Source organism: Cupressus sempervirens, chromosome 5 (assembly GCF_028749045.1).
Source record: "Cupressus sempervirens isolate cs-2001-9-10 chromosome 5, ASM2874904v1, whole genome shotgun sequence".
Classification (NCBI taxonomy): domain Eukaryota; kingdom Viridiplantae; phylum Streptophyta; class Pinopsida; order Cupressales; family Cupressaceae; genus Cupressus; species Cupressus sempervirens.
This window is the reverse complement of record NC_143122.1, coordinates 625,877,826-625,892,551: the sequence shown is the minus strand read 5'-3', so window position 1 is coordinate 625,892,551 and position 14,726 is coordinate 625,877,826. Positions and strand designations below refer to the sequence as shown.

General features: G+C 33.9%; 1 pseudogene; it reads left to right on the top strand.

Moving 5' to 3' along the window:
* The first annotated feature begins 234 nt into the window (after positions 1 to 234).
* LOC149557456 (bifunctional riboflavin biosynthesis protein RIBA 1, chloroplastic pseudogene) lies at positions 235 to 10,326 on the top strand (annotated as a pseudogene).
* Positions 10,327 to 14,726: the final 4,400 nt, after the last annotated feature.

The following is a 14,726-nucleotide window of genomic DNA, read 5'->3' as shown; positions in this document are numbered from 1 at the left end:
TGAGAGATCTTCTCTTCTTTTGAGGCTTCTCCTATTCCCCATATTATCATTGGGAATAACACTGTTATGACAGTTTGTTGGAAAGGCACTGTATGCATTCAAGATGGCACATTCAACAATGTGTTGTATGTTCCATCTCTATCTGCAAACCTTCTCTCTATTTATCAAATTTCTCACAGTGGGTCCGAGAAGACAGTTGAGTTCACCAAAAATTCAATTTTCATTCAGGATAGTATGATAGGAGGTATTATTGCTATAGGGACAATTGATCTTTCCACTTGTCTCTACTCCTTTTCACACTTTGGTCCACCTTTTCCAAAGCACGACTCTCCTCCTTTGAGAGAGCATCATGTGGTACAGTCAAGTTTCTTGAACCTCTCTGTTGTTCCTGAGACTACTGTTGTGATTGCCTTGCCACCTCCTCTTGAGCTCTTTTATGTTCAACAGAGTTCTTCTTCAGCACTGCTTGATCCTCCAGCTCCATTCATCAAGCCACCAAGTGTTGTTGTTGAGGATTCTACAGAGGACATTCATCTCCTCTTTGATGACATTGTTAGTACACCTGTCATACCACTTACATTAGGGATTCCCTTTCAGGATCCTTGTGTCTACTTCTTTGAGCATCAGCTCAGCCTTCCAGTGACACCTCAGCTTTTGAGGTTTCCTCTATAGTGTCCACTGACTTTCACTTCTCTGTATTGGAGTCACAGTGGTTTGTTCATTGATCTAAGGGTTCTTTCATTCTGGGGGGGCTTTGGAGCCTTGACCCTCTCTCATGGGGGGGTTGGTAGCATGCATTGTACTTATGACTTTGAGAGAGTCTCTTGAAGTCATTTTTTTGTCTTTGCTTGCTTTTACATTTTTTTTTTGAGAGTAGTTTTTTTCCCACTGGGTTTTCTCCTTTACTCTAGTTTATAGAGATTTCCTTGTACTGGGTACCTGATCAGGCCTTGTTGTCGGGACCCACTTTTTTTGCTTTCATAGCTTTGCTAGGTAAGCTTTCTCCCTGCTTTTAGCTTAAGGGGGGGTATTAGAGTATTTTTCACTTATGCTTATTAATTAAATCATATTGATTTAATTATATAAGCTTATATTACTCTAGTTACTTAAGCTTCATTTAGGTGCATTATTAATTAATTATTAATTAATAATGTGCAACCTAGTTTTTTAGTTTAGGGTTTCTATCTCACCTTTATAAGTTTGAGCCTTGTACTTTTTCCATTATCTTTTATGCATTTTTCATTTGATAGTAACTTTTCTTCTATCTCCATTTTTTAGCAAAACCCTTGCTTCTTCTCATCTTTTTCTTCTATGATAGGTTTTTGCATGCAGGGATTCATAGGCTTTATGGATTTGATTGGCTTATTGCTCATCTCTTGGTCAGTTCTATGAATGAGGTTCTTCTTCTATCATTTTGCTTATGACTAATTCAACATCTTTTGCTTCTTTTTTCGCATCTTTAAGTAAGTCCTAAAGTGTGACCTTCTGCATCAATTTGTAAGATATTCTGATCAAAACATTTGATGTGGAGCTCCATCTTTACTTAAGTAGCCTCAGTTAGGGTAATCACCCTCAATTTACCTCTTAGATTCATGTGCATCCTTAGGTAAGGCTTATGTGAATATGTCAACTATTCGTTCCTTTGTATTCACATACTCCAATCTCGCTTATTTTTCTTGTACAACCTCTCTCAAGTAATGATACTTGATAGAAATATGATTGGTCTTAGTATGCATCACATGATTTTTAGATATGTTTATAGCACTTGTATTATCATAGAATATGACAATTGGATTAGTGATCTCTTCCTTCATTCCTTTCAATAATTGCTTAATCTACATTATTTTATCTAACAATTGACTATTACAACTACATATTCAGCTTCTATTGTAGATTGTGAAATGCAATTTTTCTTCTTTCTTGTCCATTAAAATAGTCTCTTTCCTAGAAAGAAAGCTCCACCACTTGTATTATTTCTATCATCAATATTTCTAGCACAATTTGCATTAGTATACACTTCTAGATCAAACTTGTCATTCTTATTGTAATACAATCCATATTCCTATGTTCCTTCTAGATATCTTAGTATTTTTTTCACAGCCATCATGTGATTCTCCTTAGGATATTTAGAAAATCTAGCAACAATCCCAACTAGTAGTGCAATTTATGGTTTTCTATGAACAATATATTACAACTTTCCAATCATTGATCTATACAAGGTTTGTTTCACATTAGTAGAATCGTCATTCTTTGAAAATTTATAGCCAGTAGTCATAGGTGTTCCAACTAGTCTTGAGTCTTCCATACCAAATATTTTGATTATCTCTTTGATGTATCTTGACTGAGTAATGTAGATACCTTTCTTCATTTGATACACTCGCAAATTAAAAAAATATTTGATCTCTCCAAACATAAACATCTCAAACTCTTACCTCATTTGATCTGCAAATAACTTACACAATACATCTGTTCCTTCAAATATGATGTCGTCAACAAATATTTTTGCTAATAGTATCAGCTTTTCAAATTCAATCTTCAAGTATATATTTCCATTGTCATTTTTCCTTGCAAAACTAATCTTCAATAGATATGTGTTCAATCTTACATACCAAGCTTTAGGTGCTTCTTTCAATCCATACAAAGATTTGTGCAACTTACATATCTTATTTTCATTGTTTGGGTTAACAAATCCTTCAAGTTTTCAATATAGATTTCTTCTTCTAGAATTTTTGAAAATGCAAACTTGACATCCATCTAATACACTTTAAATCCTTTATAAGAGTATATGCAAGTAGAGTTCTTACTCCTTCCAATCTTGCAACAAGGGAAAATATATCCCCATTGTTAATACCCTCTTCTTGTGTATATCTCTTACAAACTAATATTTTTTAATTTCTTGTGACTTCACCTTTCTCATTCAGCTTGTTTCTAAATACCCACTTTGTACCAATAACATTTATGTACTTTGGTCTAGGTACCAATGACCAAGTTTTGTTCTTCTTTATTTGCTCAATCTCTTCATTCATTGCTTGAGTCCAGTGTTCATTATCTAAAGAATCCTTTACTAATTTGGGAAAAATTCACTTAGTAGGCATGTGTCACTCCTCAATCTTTTCCTTGTCATAACTATAGATTTTTAATCTCCAATGACTTCATCAGGTGTGTGGTGTCTTATCACATATTTTTCTAGTATAGGATCTTTTTTTCTTACTTCTTCTTTAGGTTCATCTTGTAGATTCACTTTAGGTATCACTTATTGTATCTCATCTTTCTCTTTTGGTTGTTTGGCAATCACTTGTTGATGCTCAGCATGCTCTTCCTAACACTCGGTACCAATTTCCTAATTCTCGACATGTTGCTAGTGTAACTTAGCATTCACTAGTTGTTGCAGCTTGACAACCTTCTTCTCAAGTTTAGATAAGTTTTTGGGATCACCTTCATCAATGTATATGAAATTTTTTTAATCTTTAGGTTTCTTCTTACATTCAACTTCATTCTTTTATCTTTATTCATCACATTTCACATTTGCACTTTCCACAACTTTGTTAGTGTTAGATTTCAAAGACTTATATGCTTTGCTCTTAGTGGAATAACATAAAAATATTCTTTCATCACTTTTTTCATTAATTTTTCCATTTTTATTGTCTTTTAGTATATAATATTTGTTTCTAAACACTTTAAAATATTTTTCATTAGGTGCATTCCCATACCATAACTCAAAAGGTGTAACATTAATACCTTTCTTAACTTGTATTTTGTTCAAGATATAAACAACTGTACTTACAACTTCTTTATAGTACTTGGGTGCAACATTCTTCTCCATCATCAATGTCGTAGCATAGTCCATGATTGATCTTTTCCTCCTTTCAACTATACCATTTTTATGGAGGGGTCCTTAGTGTAGACATCTATAACTTGATTCTTCTATCATTGTAGAATACGTTGAATTCCCCATATATGAATTCACCTCCTCTATCAAATCTTAGACACTTAAATCTTTTATCTATTTCCTTTTCAACTCTAACCAAATACCACTTAAACATTTGAAATGCATCAGATTTTTCTTTAAGAAACATCACAGTCATCATTCTAGAGTAGTCATTAACAAATAGAATAAAGTATTTTTCACCATAGTAGCATTGCACACCAATAGGCGCATAAAGATCAATATAAACCAACTCTAAAATAACATCAAAATTATAGGTCTCTCTCTTGAAATGAGACTTTTTCATTTTTCCCAATTGACATTGTTTACACATCACATTATCATGGTAACCCTCTTACTTTATTCATCTTACTAATGCTTACCAAATTATCAAAGTTTACATGACATAGCCTCTTATGTCATAACCATATATCATCACATTGTGCAAACAAACATGTATCACTAGATAGGTCTAGATAGAACAAATTACCTCAAGTTCAGTCTCCACTTACAATCAATTCTCCAGAACCATTATAAATTTTCTCCTTCTTTTACTGAAATTTAACTTTGTGGCCTAAACTATTCAACTATGCCACACTCAAAAAATTGTAGTTAAGTCCTCCAATCTAATAAGAATTATCATATCTAATCTTATCAAACAATTTTATTGATCCTTTACCTTTCACAAGACATGGTGCATTATTACAAAACTTAAGACTACCTCCTTTATAATTTTTTAGGTCTTGTGATGTCAACAACCACTGTTAATTATCCATTTATCGTCTTTACTCATAGATGAAATAAGTGTAGTTTTTTCAACTTCATTGGAGTCATCTTTTACAGCAACATAAACAACTTCTTCATCATTACTTTCAAAATCATCATTGGTCTCTTCTTCAACAATGTAACAAGACTTCTTGTAATTTCCTTCGTAATCCTCATATCCTTTGTTGTCTTTTCCATCTTTTCTCTGGCCTTTGAACTTTTTGTCTTTCCTCTCATCTTTGTCATCTCTATCAAGACATCTTGAGAAATATGACCAACTTTATTAAATAAAAATAGATTATAGGAAGTTTACCTTTGAATTTTCCTTTTCCATTTGGAAGCTAGCCATTAATGCTTCAAGATCATCAAGATCATCATTAGGAGATTCACTCTCTCTTACCTCATACTTTCCTTTCTTCTTCTTAGACTTATGTAAAACCAATTGTGACTTGAAAGCAGATTCAATATCAAGGACATTAGAATTATTAAAATTTGACAATTCAAAAGTAATGAGTCTACCAACCAAACTATCTGAGGTTAGTTCATTACCAGGAGTACATCTCAATTCTTGTATTGTAGACACTCTAATATAATAAATAGGAAGTAAACTTCTCAATACCTTATTGATTAGACTCTCATCATTGATCTTTCCATCAACTCCTTTGATAGCATTCACAACTTCTTTGATTCTTTCAATATATTGAGCAATTTTCTCACCTTCTACCATCTTCATTTCATCATACTTTCCTCTTAAGCTTTCTAATTTAGCTCTAAGTACATTATTATCTCCTCCATGGAAATTTTCCAACTTTTCCTACATCTTTTTTGCAATATTTCAATCTTTATATCATCAAACTCTGAGTATTTTAGGGAAGATGTAATCTCCAACATTGCATGATTGTGTTCTTGTTTATCCTTTATCTATTGGACTATCATAGGTGTAGGTACAGTTACATATTCATTCCTAAAGTATAATAATTTTGAAACTCCAATTCTAGAAATGTTAAGTTTCATCAGACTTTTCCATGTAGAAAAGTTATCCTCATTTAACTTGGGTATCTCCTTCATGTACATCTTGATCTTTAGTTTCCATTCCCTTCAAAATTTTCCTTCACAACAACCAAATCTATGATACCAATTGTTAGAAAAATTTAGAATAACTAAGAGGGGGGTCAATTATCCTCATGTCTAGATGTACCAATTAAAATTTTCAAATCTTCAAACAACTTAGATCTAATTATTAAGTAGCTCAGCCTCTATAGAAACTTATCAGTAACATAAACTTGCATTCCATTGTCCCAACAATAACAAACTTCCATAATGTAAAATATTTAATAGTAAACAACTTAAAGAACATCCACATGAGTAAGACACTAGGATTTAATGTGGAAACCCAATTTGGGAAAAATCATAAGTAACATGTCACCAATTTTTCACTCTTCTAAAGTGAACTCTATTAGGAGCCAAACCTATTAAAGGTTACAATACACACTATTATGTGTGACCCTATTAAAGGATTTAATCACCCTATTAGGAGTGGCCTTGTTAGAGGGCTTAAGAACATTATATTAGAATGTCACCTTGATTAAAGGATTTACAGATGACTATTAGGTCAACCTTGATTAAAGGATTTCAACTGATACAATGGTTAGAAAGTAACAATAGGTTGATCTGATAAATATAACTCACTTTACAAATACATATCAAAATTTGATTCAATAACTGATTTAATGATTAGCCTCTAGCATTATCATCTTCATCACTAATTCGCTTGGCAACCCTTTAAGAATTCACTCTTCACCTCAACTCATCATTGTTCATCCTTCTTCTCAAGTTTGCTAACCAATAGAATCAACAACTCTTCCAACCTCTCTTTAGGTTAGCCTTTATGCCTCCTTAAATAGGTAACTTTGACATTTTTCCTCTTAAACATCACCATTGATCTTAGGGTTAGGTTAGATTCATCAAATCCTACCATCTTTGTGTTTCCTACTCCTAGAAACTTTAGAAAATGTCTCTTTGAATCCATTCCTAGAAATTTTCAAACATGGTTTTCCTTTCATTAAATTTTCCATCTCATCAATCCTTAACTTCAAAATGCTTTACATACTTCAAGAATTCAACTATGTCGGCTAGGAATCTCAATTTCTTCACAAACTATAAAATGGTTACACTCAGCCAAAACTATGTTCCCTAGCCTCGGTCATCACTACCTTTCTTGCTTGGCTTAAACTATCTTCACTCAGTCCTTTTTATTGGTGCTCAGTCCAACTTTTCTAATACTATGTCTTTGTTGGTGCTCAGTTGACACTATATTTTTTGACTTCTATTGTTCACTTAGTAGACACTAGCACAACTTGACTTCAACTATAAGTTCCTTAATCTTCTACTTTGAATCTTAGTTAAGTCTATATATATTTTCCTTCATTGGTCATGTCTTCTAGGATTCAACACAACTATCTTCTCCACTTAGTGTTATAATTAAACAACACATTATCTTGTCAAAGTCTAACTGATCAAGTGCCCATTGTAATTCCTTATAAGTCAACCTTTCCACTAGGTCCCCTTGTTATCTCTTCTTCTCAAATCCTCTTCATCAATCATCTTGATATGACACTCTACTCAAGTAGAAATTATCTCACTGGTAAGGTTTGAGATAAGTGACAACATAAAAATGTTTCAATTGTAGTTTCCAATAAAATTTGTTCTCTCTATTATCCCAAACTATTACTTCTCGATACTCCAACCTCCGATTGGTATAATTTCTCAAATTGAGAAAAATCATTCAAGAATTTTTATGGACTAGTAATATGAAAAGTGAATCCAACGTTCCTCTTATCTCCCTACTAGAAGTGGAATATGATAAGTTTTGGGACTCAAAATTGAAGCTCTGATTTTGAGTACATTTCTAAAAATTGAGCTCTGTAAGCGCTTTTAATGCATGCATACCCAGCTGTCACTTTGAAGCATATGAGATATTTTATGTTTCTAACACATTGCATTTAGTATATTCATGTGTCCCATGAAGATAAATTTTCATTCTAATTCATTCTATGAAGTTTTTTTTTGAGCATTGCTTAAATCTGCATTTTTGTTGTAAGTGTCAAACAATGACAAGAAGCCTTGTTAGCAATTGAATATTTTGCACCCGATAAAGTTTCATGACTTGCAGCTTTGGGAGAATTTAGTGTGCATATAAAAGAACCTATGATTCATTTTTCAAGTCATTTCAATATGTTTTTTACTAGGTTTTGAATCCCTCAAAGTTGGTTTTTTACCGTTGTCATGTTGATGCAAATTATTCAAAATTTTGGGAGGCCCTCTTTGACTAGTTATAATTTTGACCCAATTGAACCTACTAAGAAATTTTCCTTTGTATTACATTTTAGAGGTTGGACACTTTCTATGTTCCAGATTTGAGCCTATGACCAACCTATTTGACTAGTTTTCAAATGTGATTCCAAATGCAATTTATGAAGTTTTACTGGTGTCTAAAAGTGTAGATTGATTGGTACCCCTATTTGAGATGTCATAGTTTTGAATCTGTGATTGATGAGACCAAATGGATTATACTAATATGTTCTACTCTAAAAATACTTTAAGTCTATCAGTTTTCAATTCTTGATGAATCCATTTGCACACTTTCCCAAGTCCATTTTGTTTGTGAAAATCATTTTCTACCAGTGTTCCCAATTATGTAATTCTTGAGTACCTATCTTTGACCGCTTGCCAAATGTGCCCAATTATTAATCATGAGCCCAAATCACAAATTTATACTCTCCTTGTGATAGTAAACTAATGCCCCAGTTTTTGTGCTTTAAGTGTCCTTCTCGCTTGTTTTCCAAGCCAAAACCAAACACATTTTATTATTTTATGACATGTGTGTATGCAGGCAGTTTCAACTAAAAAAATTTGATGGTCAATATATTATGACCCATATGTCATCATATGATGAAATTTGATAGGGTGCAAGGATGTAGAGCAGAGTATTAGTGTGTTTATTTTTAGGGCTCAATTAGGTGTTTTAGTCAGTTTTTAAAGCCAACCCATAGGCCTTTCGGGCATAAAATAGCAATTTGTTAAAAAGGGTAAAGATGTTTTCTAAATGACCAATCAATGATTGATTTTGTTTCCATTCAGTATAGTAGACTCAGTGGACTAGTTTGAAAGATCAAGTGTTTCAATTTGAAAAAAAAAATTAGTCAAACCCAATTTGGGGCCCAAATAAATGCTATCAAATTGATAAGCCATAGTGTATATTGAAGAGTAGATGATGATGACAAAGAAAATGAGGGAGATCTATCATGGCAGCATCTTCTATAAGCAGAGAAGCAATGGGTTTCATGGTGAAACATGGCATTGGAATTGTATGTGTTGGCATGATAGAAGAAGACTTGGAGAGATTGGGATTGCCACTTATGGTACCCAAAAATGAAGAAGATACATTTGTTATAGCTTTCATTGTGTCTATGGATGCCCAAGTTGGTATATCGACAGGAATTTCAGCAGTGGATAGAGTGTGTATTGTTCTAGCACTTGCTTCTTCAAATTCTAAGGTAGAGGACTTAAGGAAGCTTGGTTAGGTTTACCCAATTAGAAACAAAAAGGGTGGTGTATTAAAGAGAGTTGGGCACACATAAGTTTCTATTGATTTGGTGTCATTAGCAAGATTAAAGCCTATAAGTGTGCTTTCGCATGTAGTCATTGAGGTTGGATCAATAGATTGTTTAACAAAGCTAAGGAAATTTGTGATGGAATGCAATTTACCAATCATTTCCATTGCAAATCTGATAAGATACAGAAGAAAGAGAGAGAAATTAGTTGAACAAACTATCATTTCTCATTTGCCAACCAAGTGGGGCTCCTTTGAGGTCTATTTCTATCATTCAATACTTGATGGGATTGAACATATTGCCATGGTGAAGGGTAATATTGGAGATGGACAAAATGTCCTTGTGAGAGTACACTTAGAATGTCTCATTGGTGACATATTTGGATCTACTCATTATGATTGTGGGAATCAACTTGCATCAGCAATGAAGGAAATTGACAAAACTAGAAGAGGAGTTTTGGACTCCTTATGTGGGCACAAATGCAAAGGAATTGGGTTGGGTCACAAGCCTCGTGCATATAACCTCCAAGATCAAGGCCATGACACCATAGAAGCTAATGTGGAACTAGGATTATCAATTAACTCTTGTGAATACGAAATTGGTGCACAGATTTTAAGGGACATTGGTGTCAAAACAATGAGACTTATGACAAACAATCTAGCTAAATTCATTGGGCTGAAAGGTTATGGTTTGGTTATAGTTGGTCGAGTGCTTATTATTTCTCCAATAACTAAAGAAAACAAGAGATATCTAAAAGCCAAGCATGAGACAATGGAGCATTTTAGGTTTCTAGAAGGTGTTTTGAAAGAATTTTCAAGACAAGTGTCACTATTTTTCTTTGGGGAAAAAGATTTAGAGTTTCTTGATTTCGTATTCATTCCACTAAAATGTTGGTTTAATGTTTATGAGGCTATTGGATATCTAAAGCCAATGCAAAATAAAGGCATGGATGAGATGGTTGATTTTGAAATGAAAGGGGAATTGTTCTATTGTGAGAAAGAGCAAAATCATTCAAGCTTTTGATCCCACATTGGGTAGGTGAAGACTATTTTTAATGGTTATATACTAAAGTACCTCCAATAAAACTGTCTTAAAAGACACAGGCCTTTAAGGAATCCAACTCATACATGTTGGGCCCTCGGCCAAAAGGTGGGTATTAATAATATTTTGAATAAAATAATGCATGGAATATCCTGATAAGAAGCTGACATTGAACCAAAATAATGAATCAAAACTTGTCATGTGGCACCAAGTGGATCAAGAACAAAATGACACATGGCAGACACTTCCAGACTTGGCACGAAAACTAAGGCAATGACATGGCACCATAGGACATTTGGTGAAATTTTTCTATGTCACTAGTGACATGGTGGTTGCTAACAAGGGTGGTGACATAGTGACAGGATGCCATGTGGTAGGAGCAGTGACGTGCAATTGGTGATATGGTGAGGATTACGAGGCAAGTGACATGGATGGAAGTGCCAAATGTCGTGACATCACTATGTCACAATGATGTGGCAAGATGATAATGAGGATAGCAATGTAATGATAGTGCAACATGTGGTGGCAGATGCTAAGGTGGCAGTTGCAAGGTGGATGCACCAGATTACACTATGTGGCACAAATCAATGGTTGTTGTTATCTCATGAAAGGAAGATGCAGGGAGGTTAGCCATGGTGACATGGCAATACAATCAGAGGCCACCATGTGGCATTGGGCCTAATTAGATATTGTAATCTACAAGCCAATCTATAGGGATGAACCAATCACATGGTGACACGTGTCAAGCCTAGTCAAAGTAGTTTGACCCAGAGGAAATTTGGAGGGAAAAACCTAGATTCCAAAATAATATGTTTTAATTCTTTTATGGAGTTCAACCTATAGACATATTTAAATCAAAAGATTTTATGTTATAAAGTTTTTGACCTTAGGAAGAATTAATTTTTTGCAAAATAATACAGTCCTGAGAGCCATGCCTGAACCTGATTTTCAAATAAATCTCTTGGACATTTCTGATAAGCGAATATATGACTATTATATACTAATAGAAAACCCTTGGAACAAACTTTCCAGATTTATAGTTTATTTTTGCACAAGAAACCATATGCATGATGTTTTCAAGGTTTTGTCTGAGGTGCTAGTTTTTCAAGTATATTCTGGTAGGGTAGTTTAGACTTGGTTTTTTGGTAAAATGGTGAACTGGGTGTGCGTCAAAGTTAGTGGAGATGTAATTAGTGATGTTTTTTCACCTCCAAGTTAGTTTAATGAAAGATTTATCAGAATTTAAGATGCATACCTAGTGTTTTTATCAGAATGAAGGTTTTTGATTAGTTGGAACAGATATTTTGAGTTTGTTGAAGTTCAATGATGAGATTCCCTTCAAATTTCAGTTGTAGAGAGAAGAGAGAGGATTTGCAGTATTAGTGGATAGAGATTCAAGTGGACATGTGTCACTTCTAGATCAAATCCAAGATTTCTTTCCTCTCCTATATCTTTATCTTTTCTTTCTTTCACTAGGGTTGGTTCCAGTTTATTGGATATTTTTCACTACTGTGATACCAAAAGGATGGTTCCAATTTGGAAGGTTTTCCATTGCTATGATTCCACCATTCTTTAGCATTTTTTCTTATATGAATAACAATGAATCCAATATAGATAGTTCTAGTCTATTGAGTAGTTTTATGAGTTATTTACATGCATCTTGAATGTATATTTTTAAAGGAATGAATACAAGGAACAAAAAACTTCTTAGTTTCATTTTGATCTTATCTCCTATCTTTTTTATTTGCAACATTTTGTGGTTTAAGACAAAAGAACTTAAACCCATTTTCAACCCCTTAAATTCGTATGTCTTATATGTTTTGTTATTGGAACAAAGAGCCAAGTAAATGCTTGATATAATTGATAGGGTTTTTGGTTTCATGAGAAGGATATTTCATAAGTCTGAAGTCTTTATGAACACAGATGTCTAATTCACAAAGTGATAGGATAGATCTGATAGCTTGATGTATGGAATATGTTACTGGTATCATAGATGTATATGTATGATTTATGGAACTACCCCATAGATAAGGCACTAATCAGCTATAGGATCAACATGTTCTTGTTGTTGCATACATGGGATCTGTTAAAATAAAACTTTAATCAAATATCCATTTCCCTTTTTGTTTAGGAGTTGAAAGGATTCCCTCACTCAACTTGTGGATTTCATAGGTTTTGCAATTTGCTACTACTTATCTTTGTCATTGCATGGGTATAGGAGAAATAGGGGTTTTATCTCCTTTGTCTAGATTTAGTTATATGTTTTGAAATTGGTACCATATGAAATACTCTAAGGTACACCACCTAGGTCTTGTGGAGCCTAAAGAAGGATTGTGGCCTTATAGTTGGCCTAGGTGTCTGAATAGATATGTTAAACATGGAAAATAACTACCCCTAGATATATTTGTTCCTATCACCGGGTTATTCAAAAGATGTTAATTTAGGAGCTAATAATAAACATGAAGGCGAACTTGGCCTACAAGATCTATCCAAAAGAAATGTTCCATTTAGTGGGATGTTGGTGTGGAAAATATATGAATGCCCTCACAATAATGGTTTCAATTTATCCAACAAAAATATCTTGACTTGTTGGATCCCACAAGGATATTTACTACCCTAGATCCTCCTAGGGGTTCAATAATATGGAACTCAATGATTTCCTCAAGAGGAATAGTTACAAAATACATCACATGAAAGTTAACAATGGTGAAAAAATATTGTTTTGGGGTGACTCTTGGAATGGTCTCCCCCAATCCCCTTAACTTCCCTCCTAAACCTTTAGTGCATCAAGACCTTTCAATCCCATTGGGGAATTTTTTTATCAGAATACATTGATCATGTGGAAATCTATACAAGGAAGGTGGTTTGGAGAGATCCTTACCTCCTTCCATTATCTAAATATTGCAAAGGTTCTTTCCAATCCTTAGTCAAAGATAGGATTATTTTCTTGTCAAATCAATAGGACTCTATTATTTAGGCTCTTGTAAAAGATGGAAGGTACTTAGTCAAGATGGGATACAAGGCTTCCATGAAATGCAAAGAAGCTAGGAACCAACATAGAGCATTCAAATTTTGTTGGAATGCCTCTGTCCTACCAAATGATGGATGCTTTTCTTGGTTAGCACTAAAGAGAAGAATCCTAACAAGTGACAAACTCTCCAAATTAAACATAGTGAAACCTTTTAAATGTGTTCTTTGCAACTCAACATTGGAAACTTTTGATCATCTTCTCCTAGAGTGAAAATTTGCACAACAATGATGGTTCCATATTCTTCATAAATTCAATATTTGCATGCTTTTACCCTCAACATTATGGGATGTATTTCAAAGTTGGTCAACATATTTCCCCATTCCTTGTTCTCTTCCATTTTGATTGGCACCCCTACTATTGTTGTTTAGGCCATCTAGTGGGAGAGAAACAAACATTTTCTTAAGAAAATATCTTCCCTATTAAATGTAGTCTTGCAACAAATAAAGTCTTCAACTACCGACGTTGTTGACTCCCATGCCATAAATACCTTAGAGAACCTTGTAATCTCTTCTTGGGACATTAACCTTTCCAATGGGTGGGAAGGTCTCCCCTCTCCTTCAAATCTTCTCAATAGGCCTATCTACTAACCAACCAAGCATAGAAAGGGTATAAAATCATCCTTGCCAATTTAAAATGTCATTAAACTAAATTTCTATGCATGCTCCTATGGTAACCCTGGCATGTCTAGAATCAGGGAGTGTTTAAGGGATCGTAAGGGGGAGGTATTGCATTCTTGGAGTAACCAATTCCACTAGGTACAAAAAAAATTCTTGAAGCCCATGCTCTACTCCAAGGCTTATCTATGGCAAAGAAATTAAAGATTGAGAATCTTCACATTGAAAGTGATTCACAAGTAGTTTTGAATGCTTACATTAACATGTCAACTGGAAACTAGAAGAATTCCTACATTCTTCACTATACTTGGGCTCTCATTGACTCTTTCACCACAGTAACCTTCTCTCATACACTCCATGAAGGTAATGTTCTAGAAAAAAACCTTGCACACCTAGGTTATGACAATATTTTAATAGATTCAACAACTTCAAGTGTGATCGATTTTAACTATCCTAGCCTTCAAGCCACCATTAACTTGGATAGAGTAGGACTTGATTTATCTTGTACCAGTTAACTTCATTTTTTATTTGGGATTGGTTTTTTTGTATTCTAATTGATTGTACCTCAAGTTCACCTTCAAGTAACTATCTATTTGGACAGTGTGGGTTTCTCCTAAATTGGTACCAATTTTCTCTCACTTTGGTTATGTAACTAGTTGGGTTCATCTTTATGAGTTATGACCGTCTATTTTTTTTTTTTTTGATTGTGCCCCTATTATCATACCAATGATTGATTT